General features: G+C 42.0%; 1 long non-coding RNA gene across 1 annotated transcript in view; it reads right to left on the bottom strand.

Annotated features, from left to right (window-relative positions):
• Window positions 1–10,365: 10,365 nt before the first annotated feature.
• LOC311516005 overlaps window positions 10,366–13,147 on the bottom strand; it is a 28,807-nt gene continuing 26,025 nt past the window's right edge. The window contains exons 2-3 of the long non-coding RNA XR_014710288.1: window positions 11,672–11,825; window positions 10,366–10,608 (exon numbers count right to left, since the gene is read on the bottom strand). This is a non-coding gene — a long non-coding RNA (uncharacterized lncRNA). The remainder of the gene's footprint in view (window positions 10,609–11,671; window positions 11,826–13,147) is intronic.

Below are 13,147 nucleotides of genomic sequence, written 5' to 3'. Positions count from 1 at the left end.
CAGAGGTAAAGTCTCTGGCTATTTTGCATTTCAGACATGGAATTCATTGTGTGTCCAGATTCTGCAAATCTCCCTACACTCCTACAATCTTAGCTAATTAAATATAGCAATCCTATCTCCGGGTCACCTGCTGAACTTGTGGTAAAGATGGGGAGGGTTAGAATGTGACTTGGCCTACATGCCCTGTGCAGGGGAGTAAGATGAAGGGAGTCCTTCCCCTTTCCCTCGCACAACTGTGTGGGCTATGAAGATGTTGGGTCTGGATAAACTAGAACAGTGGTTCTCAACCTTTCCCAACTACTGTACCCATTTCAGGATTCTGATTTGTCTTGTACCCCCAAGTTTCACCTCACTTAAAAACTACTTACTTACAAAATCAGACATAGAAATACAAAAGGGTCACAGCACACTATTGCTGAAAAATTGCTGACTTTCTCCTTTTTACCATATAATTATAAAATAAATCAATTGGAATATGAAAATTGTACTTGCATTTCACAGCAGTATAAACAAATCATTGTACGAAATTTTAGTTTGGACTGACTTAGCTAGTGCTTTTTATGTAGCCTGTTGTAAAACTAGGCAAGTATCTAGATGAGTAGTTGTGCTCCCTGGAAGACCACTGCATGCCCCAAGGGGTACGTGGACCCCTGGTTGAGAACCAGTGCACTAGAATAAGAGAATGCTGTGCACCTGCTACTCCTCCCTCCAAAATAAGTGAGTGGGAAGGAGAGGGAAACAGGCAGAGCCTTGACTCTGTGTCCCCAACACACTGATCAGCATGTGGGATGGTCATAATTTGCCTCTGATATGGCCTGCAGAAAATGACTGTGTCCCTCCCCAAGGGAAGAGGAAAGTAGTGAGAGGGTGAGAGAGAGACTATGCCTCAGACAGGTGTGTCTGAAGCACAATATCTCTTGTGGTGCTAGTTACTCAATTGTTCTTGGTGCAGCCTAATGTCACTCTAGCCCATTGTTATTTAATAAATGGGGCTAAGCTTTGCATTTGACTGTTATTACAGAAGCAACTATATAGAGGTACCATGCAGAACATTCATCAAAAGTGCCTGACTACCACCAGCAGCAAGTGGCTAATAAAATATAACTTCCACTGACCATGTCAGTTTGTTTGCCTGTTTTTTCTCTTTGAATGTAATTGGAGAATTGATTGTATCACCTAACAGCCACAAAACCAGTCTTCCCGAGCCCACAGAAGAGCCCCTCGAGGTGCCTTTATTAGAGTGATTGTTGTGCTTGGTCAACAGTGAAATGTCACTAATAATCACTTTCTTTAAAAGCAATTGTCCAGCCTTCTTCCTCTTGAGACTTACTAATTGATGATCTTGTTCTACAGTGAACAAGTTTCAAGGCGAAATGTTACCATAGCTGGAGACTCTGTCTGTTGATTTTTATACAGTTCTGAGAAAAAGGTGCACCTCCCATTCTCAGGTACCTTTCTGTTTCATCAATCAAAAAGTAAAGATGACCTCTTTCCACTAAGGCTGTAACAATTATCCTACCAGTCAGGTCAGAACTTTGCCTGTGTACTTTTCTCAAAGGAAATCCTTAAAAGCTAAGGTTTTCTGTGGATCTTTTTCTGTGCAGGTGCATCCATTTGTGTACATTAAATTGCACATAAGCAGGTGCATAGAGCCATTTGTGTGAAAAATGTTTCCCTACCTGTTTAAGTCTGCACCTAGAAATATGTGATCTGCATGCGTAAGTACATATTTTTGCATTTACAAGTGAATAGTCTCTTTGGCAAAATGGTTTAGTGGGATTTGCCTTCAGTTATGTACACTGACACACCAATGATTAGTATTTATTTGCAGAAATGTAAATGTTTAGTTAATAACAGCAAACAAAAATCTAGAATGAGTGAAGGACTACATGGAGGAAGAAAAAGGGCAGGTAATGAAAGAAAATGATGCACTTCCATAATATTTCTTATGGTGATACTGTATGCATATCTGATGAAATCTTATTAAAAACATCCAATTTAAAACTACCTGATCAGCAACCAATGCACTGATGGATGATGCTCTAAGCCATTTGCACAAGAATTATGTAGTAAAGAGTGAAAAAGGCATGCATTATCTAATATGTCTTCAGCCCTTTGTTAGTGATACTTTTATTAGCTCTGTTTAATTATTCTTAAAAATTTTGAGGAAATCTGATTGGCTAAATCACTGTCTAACATTCAGATATTCTTTAGAAATGTGTGTAGTAATAATCTCTGGTTTGTCTGGAATGGCCATGACTGGAAGTGAGGGAAGAACATTAGTGAAGAGCTTTCATTAAATAAAGTTAGGTCTGGGGAAAAAACTGTTTTTTATCCTTTAGAATAAAAAAAATTAAAAGCATGTCATGCCAAAAATGTTGTCAGATCAGCACATGGCTAGAGGCAGTGACACGTGTATAACTCTCCCTTGACCAAGTTTTGCTTTCAGTTATTCCAGTATAAATCAATGGTGTTACTCCAGGTTTAAATTAGGGTAACTGAAGACAGGATTTGGTGCTTAGTTTGCATATGTATTTTTCATTTCCTATTGCGACTGAATCTCTCTATTGTATTTGGGCAGGTTCTTGGTATTAAGCTTTCTTTCAGTTCAAACAAACAAGGCACTCTGTAGTTTGGTTTCATCAGAATGTTTAAATTACAAATGCAGCTACAGAAAATGTCTTACACAAAGGGAAGACATTTTTGGATTGAATTTGCTAACTACTTTTTATTTATCATGCTCCGTTCCTTTGTCATACTTTGGCTCTGTGCATGTGAGAAAACTTTGCATCACAAGGTCCAGTCTATTGCACCTCTCCTGGACAAAAACTGTCAAGATATTAATCAAAACAGATTCTCTTCATGTGCCAGTATATTTATGCCTGCTTCTGTAATTTTCACTCCATGCATCTGAAGAAGTGGGATTTTTTACCCATGGAAGCTTATGCCCAAATAAATCTGTTAATCTTTAAGGTGCCACCGGACTCTTCATTGTTTTTGTGGATACAGACTAACATGGCTACCCCTCTGATATTTCAGATTCTGTTTCTTGTGCTGTCCAACAGAGAAATACTGCAGAGCCATTACACTATTTACATGCTTCCATTTGGTTCAGTTGTAAGAAGGCATAATTTGTATTTTCATAGCTATCCAGCCAATACTCAGAAATACTTTATCTTTCCATATGAATGTGAGATTGTGAAATGTACTGTTTGTGGGACACTCAGCAATGGATATCCCACAACTCTGAAGCTGAATTCAAAGAAAACACACACACTAATAATCAACTCTAAGCAACTACTATGCAACTCTAAGCAACTACCATGATGATTCCATGCAATAACGTATTACTGACTCCAGAAAGTTTCAAAAGATTGGTTGTCCTGCTATCCTCAGACACAATGATGGATATGTATCTTAGGACCACTATTAAAACCTCTTTCTATCATCTTTTGAAACATTGCCAGATTTAGAGCTATTGATAAATGCTTTTATATCCTCAAATTGAGTGTTGCAATGCTTTCTTTTAAAGGACTCCTATGTGCAGTACAGCGAGTTTACAGCTTCTTTAAAATGCAGCAACTTGCATTCTTACAGTCACTCAGCTGTCTAAATATATTACTACTTTTAAAACACCTTTTCATTGTCTTTCTTTTAAATTTACATCTCATTTCGAAACTTCTTTTAGTCACATTCCAGCTCCTTAAGACAGACTTTCAGCCTTTAGGAAGAACCTCTTGGAGGTACAGAGCTATTTCTCTGACTTACCTATAAAGCCAGACCAGGTGGGATACACTAACTCTGACAAAGTGAGAAAAATAGATGAGTATCTAGGGCACAAGAAACAGTAGAGGAAAAACAGGAAATTCTGTAGAGAAAACCCTTCTCAGGGAAGACCCAGGGACTGCAGTTGCATATATTCTCCTAACTTTCCCAAGAGTCTCTAAGGATATGTATTGTAACCCTGGGTCTGTGGGATCTGGGCTTGCTAATTCAGGGATTTCAAGCATACACTTGAGCATCCACACTGCATTGTAAACCTGGGTTTATGGATTTAGGTCTCTGCACTACATAGACCTTCCGACCTGGATCTGCAGCTTGTGTCCACACAGCAAAATGACTGGGCTTGGACCTGCGTCACAGTGGGATTCGGGCTCTGACCCACCCCCATAGCAGGTCTTAGGACCCAGGTCCTAAGTGCTTGTGACCTGAGTCAGACTGGTGAGTGTGTGAATGGAAGGGGGACTTGGGCTCAAATCCGAGTCAGAGCCCATGCTTAGTGTACACTGTACAGTGTAAACATTCTTTAAAGGGCACACTTCCATAAGCAACCTTCAGATAAGTGTTTGGCCCTGCCTCCAGTTCCTGCTGAAAATATACCTAAGTAAGTTAAATTCTGATAAGTAGAGTCCTAAACAGTAAAATATAAAACAAGTGTCTTTTTAAGATTTAGTAGAGTTATTACAGCAATGAAGCAGGTACTTTGGTGTGCCGTGAGTCTGAACGGAAAGATGTACTAAAGTAGTATTTAACTGATTCCACAAAAAGTAAATGCATGTAGATATTCAATATTTTTTAAAAAAATATAAAACAGTTTCTGTGAGGTCTAAAATACGTAAGAAGGCTAATTCTGGTCTTTGGAACTGCTTGACTGCAGATCCTCCTACTATAAAAATAAAATTGGCACCAGTAATCTGAATAATCAAATCACAGTTAAGTCTATTTTAAATTGCTTGATTTTTATCCTGTTTTCCAACATCCAATGTGCAATGCAAAGTACTTATTGCCAGCAAAGTACCTCATCAGGCAACCAGATCACCAGGTACTGATTTTTCAATTAAAAGAAGTCACTTTATGCAGGTGGGTGGGCCTCCTCTTTTGACATTGGCAGACCCCTGAAATTTGTTTCCAAACATTGTTTAGATCCAAGAATCTAAAATAAATTACTACTGCATGTGAGGATTTAATCAGATTCTTTTTTTCACTTTTTCAGTTGTCTTTTAAAAAATATTCTTGACATACTCCCAAGTGATATGCATGATGACACTGTAATACAAAAGAAAAATTGGAGATTTTAATTGGTTTGTTAACCCGCCAGACGTACAGCTGTGATCTGTCCTGAAGGCCTGTATTGGCCGGGCACCAACTGAGGAAAGCACCTAAGCACATGCTTAAATCCATCTTTGTTCAGCAAAGCAGTGAAGACAAATGTGATTTAAGCATATACTGAAGTGTTTTACTGTACAGGGATGGTATTAAGCTTGTACTTAAAACTGAACAAGTCCTTAAAGTGCTTTACTAAATCAGGGCCTTTATCTTTTAGATCTTAATCTGAAATTATCACTTCATCCCATATGCTATGGTTTCCCGTTCAAGCATGGGACTACTATAGACCAGGGGTCCTCAAACTGGGGGTCAGGACCCCTCAGGGGGTCGTGAGGTTATTACATGGGGGGTCATGAGCTGTCAACCTCCACCCCAAACTCTGCTTGCCTCCAGCATTTATAATGGTGTTAAATATAAACAAAAAAGTGTGTTTAATTTATTAGGCGGGGGTCACTGTGTGAAAGGAGTAGCCAGTAAAAAAAGTTTGAGACCCACTGCCTTAGACCTAAATGGAGTCAAACGGAATTGTACAGGATCCCCTTTGACTAACAAAGTGTAAAGAGTACTTTAGACAAGATCAATACTTCCTAGCTCCAAACTAGATATTTAAGACGACAATTCCCATTTCACGCCCTATAATTTAGGTATTAATCTTTGACTCATCCTTGACATTCTACTTACACCTACGAGTACTTTGGTGCTCAGTGTGTTTTAGAATTTAACAAAATTAGGTACACTGCACTTTGCCATGGAAGGGCTAGAAAAAATAGACACTTTTTTCTATGCTATATTAGCAGAAGCATATTTTGCAACTTTAGCAATTTCATATGAGATAGAGGTGTGTATGTTTGTGTGTGTCAGGGGAGTTATACCTGAGTAGCATATGGGGTTTGTGTACAGTGGAGGTGAATGGAGGGGAAGAAGTCTTTTATCCACCATTTAAGGATTTCAATAGTTTTAAATCTAGAAAATTAAGCTTTTTAAAAATTAACAGGGATGATTTTGTCTTTATCTGTTTCTCTCAATGTCATCCAACTCCTATTTCCTGTACCTCTTCCCACTTAGTTCCCTGCACCCATTTTTCAGTGCCTTCTCAAATACTTTGCAACTCCCTGACATGCCCCCAGATGTCCTGTAAGATGTGAATTTGATTTTTGGGAATTGCACCTTTAAATTTCAAATGAGTCTGCTCGCCTATGGGACAGCTGCTATTTTGTGACCCCTGGGCAAAGTGGCATGTCACAGAGGAGAGAGACACTGTGCTCTCTCATTACCACTTTACTTCTGCTTGGTCTTTTGTTTCTGGTAATTCAAAATGTCTTTGGGCTTAAAAGTGTGTACGTTTTCTCTAAGTGTATGGGGAAAAATTAGCAGAAGACTACATGAAGAAAGAGAAGGAGCAATGAAGGTCTCTTCTTAAAAATTACAGAAAATGACGTGCACACTTATGGAAAAAATACAGGAGGTTTCCAATTTATTGAAAATTAGGAAGAACTTGCAAATTATGTTCAGAAGCCAGAACATTGTTAGGTAACTGGTGTACTGTGATGATTGTTTACTACACTAATCATAATCACCTCACTCGTGGTTACAACAAAGGGAACACCTGTTTTTTCTCATCATGCACTTAAGCTCTGATCCTGCATCACTAAACTCAATGAGTGCCATTGACTTCAGTGAGCATAGGATCAAGCCCTTAGACTGTAAACGCTTTTGGGGCAGCATCTATCTCAAATAAATTGGTTCGTCGCTAAGGTGTCACAAGTCCTCCTTTTCTTTTTATCTGTACATTGTGTATATACAGTGCCTAGCACAATGGGGCCCTAATGTCTGGTTGTTCCCTTTAAGCACTACAACAATACAAATTCTAAAAAGAGTAATAATAGTAGAACACAAACTATAAATAATACTAGAATTTGGAGGCAAACGCTATTTCAAGCTAGGGGTAAAAAATACCCATTTCCTAAAACTGCTGGGAAGAGTGACATGTCCAGTGCTTAAAAGCAAAGGGCTGTTTAGATATGAGAGGTGACTATCTGGAATATTCCCAGCAGTGCTTTAGAGAATACTAGGGCACGTGCTCTAGGAGTTAAGTGGCATTATCTGTTCTTTGGATGGCATGCTTTATTGAAAACTGGGATAAAGATAGAGGAACATTTTTAAGAGGTTTGGAAAAAAATTGTAAAACATGGTTTGTAAAGTTAGAATAATGTGCCTCCTTCCAGAATCAAGCTGCTCATTTGGGGCATAACACAGAAGCAGATGGGATACATCCCTCAAAAGGGAAAATATGAGTCATTTAAAATGTGGCTATAACTCTGAATAGACTGAGAACTTTTTTGACAGTGTTCAACTATTAGGGATGACTTATTATTCATTCCAAATTTATCAACAGTAGTTAGTCAAGTGTCTGCGTCCTTAAGAAAAAATGTGAAAGGGTTTTAGATCAGAAGCAAAAGCAAAGCTCAATGGTTCTAAAGTAATGATGCATTTAGAGCAACATTTCTCAACTGCGACCACTGGGGGCTTTTCGTGAGGCCATGACAGCCTCCTGGGCAATGATGGGAAGGGGGCGGGCAAAGCATCTCCCTCTTTGTTACTCCTGGATGTGCTGCCCTGCACCGCCTCTGGAGAGAGGTGGGGCACAATGCTGCAAGAACAAGGCATGTTCTTGTCTCACCTTGGGGGGAAGGGGTTTGGGTGGCTGGCTCCAGTGGTGGGACTTCAGGAACCTGGCCATGCAGCCCCAAGCTCCGACCACGGGGCAGCGGGTACGGACCTCCCCGGCTCTGGCCAGGTGGCCCTGGCCTCCAGCTGCGGGGCTTCGGCCTCTGGTTCCAGCTGCATGGCAGCAGGCGCTGGTTCCCGGCTCCAGTCCCAGGCTCCAGCTGCACAGTAGCAGGCACTGGCCACAGGCACCAATCCCCAGCCGCACGGCAGAAGGCTACAACCGTGGGCCTTTGGGCACCAACCCCTGGCTCTGGCTGTGGGGGCAGCAGGTTCTGATCCCCAGCTCTGGCCACGGAGCTTCAGTTGGCCTCTGGCCCCCAGTTCCAGCCATGCGGTGGCGAGTGCTGACCCCGGGCTCCAGCTGCGCAACCCCAACCCCTGGTGCTGCTCCTCTGCCCCAGCTGCACAGCAGCAGGCACTGCCCACAGCTCTGTTCCCAGGCGCCGGCCATGCAGTGGCGGGAGCAGACCCCGGGTGCCGACCCCTGGCTCTGGCCACGCAGCAGTGAGCACTGGCTCTGGCCATGCTCCTCTGGGCTCAGGCACCCAGCTCCAGACTCTGACTGTACGGTAGCAGGCACTGGCCTCAGGCACTGACCCACAGCTCCAGCTGCGCAGCAGCTGGCTCCAATCCCTGGCTCTGGCTCCCGGTTCTGGCTGTGGGCACTGAGCCCTGGCCCATGGCAGCAGACACCAGGCCCTGGCGCTGGCCACGTGACAGTGGGGCTCATCACCCCTGGATCCCACTGCCTCCCCCAGCCCCACATCCATCCCATCATTGCCTCTAGCCCCTGCTGCCTCCCCCGTCGCCCCCAGGACTTAATGGGTCCTGGGGCTTGCTGAGAAAAGTGATATTAACAAACATGCAAGTCTCTCTCTTCACAGCAAACTTACTAGCTGTCTGCGAAAAGTGATACTTGCATGTTTGTTAATATCACTTGTCATAGCCTCTGGGGTAGATACTAAGTGCTGCAATATTAACAAATATCACTTTTCACAGCAAACCCCAAGACCCACTAAGCCCTGGATGGGCGGGTGGGGGGGCTGAAGGGAGAGGCAGCATTATTTTTGTTACTGAATCTGCCAAAAACCTCTATAAATATACATTTCAATGATTTGGATGTGAATCTGTGCATATTTAATTGTTTTTCCTAAAGTTAATTACGTATTTAAGTGTCAGTGAGAGTTGGTGGCTACACTCTGAGGCCACCAAAAATTTTGTGGCGAGAACGCCTGATTTAGAGTTTCCCTTACGGTTAGTATGCAATGTCTCCATCGTAGAAGGAGAGTGGTGTGGCTTCACACACATGTAAAGATGGGGATTCAAGCTCCACTCTATTTGTTTCCTAAAGACTATTAAAGGCAGAAATGCAGAGCACTGAGTGAAATCTCTCTGAAAAACCCAGACCTACAGAAACTGAAAAGAATGCTACTGAGATAGATTTGTCTCTGCCCATCACAGAGCAGGGAATCCACCCACTTAGTTATTTCTTAGTTACGCAATTCCCTGCACTCTGGCTGTGGGAGTGTGGTTTGCATAATGACAATAAGAACGTTTCTCAACAATAGTATAATATGCAAATCCCTTTACCCTGCCTCAGGGCGTTTATTAGCCAACCAGAGATCATGGATTTGAACAATTATTCTATAGCTATTTCTCCAGTGTACAGGTATTTTAAAAATCCTTTCCTGTGACTGGCTACAGCTCACTGAACTCTGGATCTATCTGACCCCTTAAACATGGCTGCCTTAATTTCTGATTCTGTGACACCCTACCCTAACTTCAGATATGGAATATACTTGAATAAAGAAATTACTCCAGGGAGGAGAGGAGGGGAAAGACGCCATCTACAGCAGCAAAGAGGAGAAGATATTGGGAAGTCTGGGGTTAAATGAGGGGTTTGGAAGGTGAAAAGGCCGTGTTTCTTGTGGACCTGTGGAGGTGGAGTCCTGTGAGCAGTAGACAAGCAGAGTACTGAGTGTGAGGATGGAGAGCACCTTTCATTATTACAGTAATAATACTTTGTAGTAACAGAAGTGCTCTTTAAATTAAATCGGTAGGAGTGGTATCTTGGTCTAATGAGCTCGTTGGCCATATTAATGAGGAGCAGCCCAATACGTTTAGTATTTAAATAACTGTATTAACAAAATTAATCTTCAAAGTGGAGGGACATAAGTAAAAATGTAGAGGGAGAAAGACAAGTTTGGGAGAACAGAAATCTGAAGGGTCTAGAAAAGTATTTACTCAATCTTTACTCAGTGGCCAGTGTGTGGTCTCTGTGCCACATCTAATTCAGAGTCTGTGGAGCTGCATGGATTTAAACGAGCTGAGGATCCCAATGTGTATGATGAGCATTTTCAGCATCTGTAACTGCTCATCTCAAAAAGGTTTCTTCATCAGGAAGAGTTAAGTCAACCTTTTCCCTCTATTTCCTCCCTCCCAAAAAAACTCAGATCATTGTGGGTGCCTTTCTGGTTTTTTTTTTAAAGTATCTGAATACATTATTTTGAGATGTACAAATGCCTTGTCCAGTAGCATCATGTCTTTTGATCGGTATGCTGCCCTTTTATTGAGGTATCCCAGCATGCTACTTGCCTTTCATCCTTTTATGCCTCCAAAGATTTTTTTTCCCCAGTAATCCCTTTCTTGGGAAGTATTCTGCATCTCTCTTCTGCTTAAAATGTACACTCTGTTTTGGTGTGTTCACGTCCTCAGGTTTGTGGTTTTACAGTTGTTTCCATGAAAGGGCATTTTTTTCTTTGGTCCAGTCATCTAAAAGAAAATTATAGTCAAGTTTGTATTGGTATTAATCTTTGATATCTTACTGTACACTTGATAGTCTCATAGAATTAAACCCTGGTCTGTCTGAAGACAGGGGCAAAACCCTGACTGATTTAGATAGTACCAGATTTTGGCTCTCATACTCTGTTGCATGGATAAAGCCCTTTCCCAAAGCCATTCTGGGTACTTCCTGGCTAGGAATCTTTCTAGCAAGGGCCATTAGTATGTACAGCCACCCACTGCTTCCTGTTTTCAAGCTAAATGAGGTACAGTATAATGCTCTCTTATGCTATACTATTGGTGGAATAATATTCACTTAAGGTGGGCTCCATTGTGGTTTTGCCATGAGCCCCTAGTAAAGGGCAGGGCATAGTTACACTGCCCCATGTGCAGACCAAGAACCAGTTTGTGACTGAGTCACAAGCTGATCCACAGTTACCCTTTGGGCTAGGACTGCACTGCAGAGCGGGGGAGGCAATCTGTGCTGGCTCTATGCTTGGCACAAATTACTTTTCCTGCTTCACTGTATCAACTGCTCTAGTCTGTGAGCTGGGAAGGCACAGCAGGCTCAACTCCCACCCCACTCCTTGGGAGTAAGGGGGCACCTTTGTAACATGTCTTTGTATATTAAATAGCGATTATAAGTTGTTTTGTGCTTTAAAATAAGTTATTCTTTATGCCTTTACATTTGATTAAGGTATTTGACCATGTATTAGATATGGAGTCTGAAATTCAAAATGGCATGCCTGCCAAACAACAGTTCGACTCCATCTTTGTTTAACTTCTTGTTGACGTTTTCACGCCCTTTTGGAACTTTGGCTGGGAAAGCAGTTAACGGTCAGCACAGAACTGGGTTCAAACAGGTTCCAGCAGGACAGCTGCCAGTTTTACCTCAGAACCGTGGCGCGCTTGTGCCTATATAAACTCTGAGCACCCGCAGCCTAGTTGCTGTCCGTCCTAGAGACCATCACGGTACCGTTGTACTTGCTCGGCAGTGAGGATCAGAAGATCAGCATCTGAAGGTATCAGAATTAAGAACCATGACTGTGCTTACCAATCTCTGAATCCCACATCATTTTCAGCGAGAGGTGATCGCAGAGCCAGGCCTCTCTTTAGCATCAGCAGATCCTGTTGATCTCCATTTAAGAAGCGGTTGAGACCCAGGGTCCATCATTCGCCTGTGACAACGCGGTCGTACCATCTACTGCCTATGAATACCAAGAAACGGTGCAGTATCTGGGGTATTTTTGTTTTAGGTTTATTTGTTTATTGCCAGAGCACCTATTTGGTTGGGCCTGGGTTTTAAACCCCAAACTGTCAAACCATATCTCACTGTTGTTTCTTACTAAGTGACCTGTTTAAATAAAAGCTGTTATATGTTTACTTTATTCTTTTCTCTTCTTTACCCATTTGCATCACAGGATAGGAAGGTACACTATCTTTCCCTTCTAATCCCAGGGTGATAGATAAGGGTCCAAGATCCTGCTAATTAGCTGCAAGGTATAGCTGGCCTATACCAGCTGTAGCTCACGAAAGCTCATGCTCAAATAAATTGGTTAGTCTCTAAGGTGCCACAAGTCCTCCTTTTCTTTTTGCGAATACAGACTAACACGGCTGTTACTCTGAAACCTCAGCAACATAGTTAACGTTACAGGGTTAACACCTTCTGCATGTTTACTCATCTTTGCAGGTGATTAGCCAGTGGTACAATCTGGCCCTATGCTCTTTGGCGAATATTGCTGGGTTTTGTCAAATATATTAGACAATTTTTCTGGTGGCATTCAGTCAGCTGTGTATCTGTCTGAATCCTATTTGCCTCATAACTTATTTGGCAAAAGCTTTTTTTATTCAACTGTCTTTAATCAAGACGTTTTCCCTATCTGGCAACTTCAATCTGGGATCCAATCAAATCGGGATTTGTTGTATCTTCAATTTGTCTTCACCCTGTATATAAATCAGGCCATGTGGAAGGTATTCAGATACCAATATGAACTGAAATACAAAGCAAAACCCAAATCCAAATAGCAGATACTGACGATGGACACATCAGACTGAGGAGAGTGGAGGAAGGGTCACCACTCCCACCGCATACAGAGTCCCACCTCTTGCCTTAGACCATTCCATCCTTTACCTTTTATGTTCACCATCTGTGCTGTGGAGAGATATTTTCCAAATTAGTCCTTTCTTTAAGGCTGAGTCCCGCAAGGTACCAAGCACACACTCATTTCCCACTAAGTTCAGTAGAAAATTCAGCTGCTTAGCCGGAAGGGGTCTTTGTTAAAACTAGGACCTCAGAATCTTTGAGCGACACCATGGTGTGGCTCAGTCTGCTTGCACGATGGTCTAAGAGATTGTGGACGACAGAAAACTTACACAAGAAAGTTTTAAAACAGATTCTTCTTTGAAAATCTAAATATTTAGGGCCAGATCCTCAGCAGGGTAAATTGGTGTAGTCACACATACATCAATGTATGCCACTTGTGGAAGCTGCACTTCCCTGGCCAACCCTGGCAGAAATATTGGCAGAAAA

The sequence above is a fragment of the Lepidochelys olivacea genome, assembly GCF_965140295.1.
Source record: "Lepidochelys olivacea isolate rLepOli2 genome assembly, chromosome: 2".
In the NCBI taxonomy this organism is placed as follows: domain Eukaryota; kingdom Metazoa; phylum Chordata; order Testudines; family Cheloniidae; genus Lepidochelys; species Lepidochelys olivacea.
The sequence above is the reverse complement of the archived record's forward strand: the minus strand, read 5'-3'. Positions and strand labels throughout refer to the sequence as shown.